This window comes from Atta colombica, unplaced genomic scaffold (assembly GCF_001594045.1).
Source record: "Atta colombica isolate Treedump-2 unplaced genomic scaffold, Acol1.0 scaffold12, whole genome shotgun sequence".
In the NCBI taxonomy this organism is placed as follows: domain Eukaryota; kingdom Metazoa; phylum Arthropoda; class Insecta; order Hymenoptera; family Formicidae; genus Atta; species Atta colombica.
Genome location: NW_017259206.1, coordinates 3,952,660 through 3,954,862, shown reverse-complemented (window position 1 = coordinate 3,954,862; position 2,203 = coordinate 3,952,660).

Sequence of the window (2,203 nt, the reverse complement as noted above, 5' to 3'; positions counted from 1 at the left end):
ATATATACATTATTATATAACATGTATATTATAAATCAAGAAATATTAAAAATTAAATATAGTTGAATTAAATTTTAAAGATACACGATATATTTCTTCAGCAATTGTACAACAATTTAGAAACAACTCACTACGTTAATTTTTTAATCCACTGTATGATTACATTCATAAATGTCTGCTCGCCCTCGAGATTCTTAAGTAAGTATATAAGCAACAGATCTTCTCTCCCCTTTAACCCAAACCGGCTGCGGAGAAGAGGTGCTTCGTGGAAGAAACACATTAAATGAGTTTCAAGAAAGGTGGGCAAGAGCAATAGTTGCTGCATCTGGAGCGAAATTTCGGGGTGAGAGAGGGAAAATTAACGTCTGTTGCGATTTTTGTACGTGAACGAATTGCTAATGCGTGACAGGATTCGTGAGAATGCTTACACGATCTGTACATTTTTAATTAAATGCGTCTCTCGTCCAAACGTCTGCATTATCCGCAAATCTCAACACTTTGCCAACGGGATGTTAAAAGGCGTATAAGAACTACGCCTTTTATGGGGCATAATGTAAGTTAATCATTATTTATGTGATATATAAAACACCCCTCTATGATAACTTTATAAAGTTCATGATCGAGTACACGTTTAAAACATAAAATCATTATTTATATGATACGTATATGAAAAAAATACCCTTTTATTAGAATAACTTTGTAAAATGTTTATGCGTACATATTTTAAAATATAAAGTAAAGTGAAATATAATGTTAAATTCTAATTAATTATTACAAATTTTTAATTCTTTTATTAATGTATGGATACCCAGGTTATATACTCATATCGAATTTTGAATGCTAAACATCTTTATATTTTTGTACGAATCTTGATACGTTTCCTAAACTGTTGAACAACATAATAAAGAACAGTTAATTTTGAATGTAAATAATTATTACAAATTGGATAATACAATACAAAAAAATAAGTAATAAGTAATTATCTATAATTATTACCTATATAACAAAGTTATAATCCATTTGCATATTGCGTGACATAAAAATAAAAATATAAAAAAATATCTAGGTATATTAATTACCATAGAAATTTATTATATCATTTAGGGTCAATGTTTTTTATTTATTATATCGTTTAAGGTCAAGGTGTTTTTCAATGTTACATTCATGTGTCATCTCTTTCTGGTTTCTCTCTCTAGTATTGTATTTTACAATAAACGCACAATCTTGATTAAATATACCCATTTTCACCAATGTAAATTAACTTTAATCTCGGTTCAATACACTCTTCGTCTTTTTCTAATCTTTAAAACTAGAAAAAAACAGAGAGTAAGTTAAACCGAGATTAAAGTTAATCTGCGTTGGTGGGCCATAATAGATGTGCCTACTGTAGGTTAAACTTCTAACGTATTATTAGTCTCCGTCGATAAAATATTGAGCGAGAAAACGTAAGAAATGCAGCAATTGGCAATACACAGCTGTGTCAATGAGCCATGAGCGTCGATTAGATCCGAAATACTGTATGATTCGAATACTGTAACTCATGTTTAATCATTGTTGTAATGCGATATCATTGTCCGAATGAGACTGTAAATCCTTGTACCGTGACGAAAATAGGAAGAGAAATCCCGTAGAAATTCCACAGATTCGTCGAAGCGACGATAAACAGTCTCGATTTAATGTCATGTAACATTTACAATTCAAAGAATACCGAAATATCTCTGGCACGCCGGCTGTGTTTCTCTCGTGAAGGATGGCATTGTATCCCACGGATTTATTTATAGACATAACGGCGTTACATTTCTGTAAATTTGTTACCATCATACGACTCTTCTAACAATAAGTCAGTACCTCTTACAATTTGTTTTATGATATATCTACTGTGTTCGAATTCATTTGTTTTATTTATCAATTTAATTGATAAATATTTATATATATTCTAATTGATAATCTACAAATTCTATGTTATTATATATAGTATGTATATTTATCTTTTGTAATATTACCTATACTTATGTTCAATTATTCCTAGCATTTTAGACGATATTAATTACCGAATAAAATGTTTAATCTATTATCTATTAATGTTAATTCTAGATCAATAACGTATTTAATTATTAGGCTAATGTATTTGTATTAAAAAAATAGATATAGAAATGCTTCAATTGTTTGAAACCTGTATTTTTCTATATAAAATTCAGACATA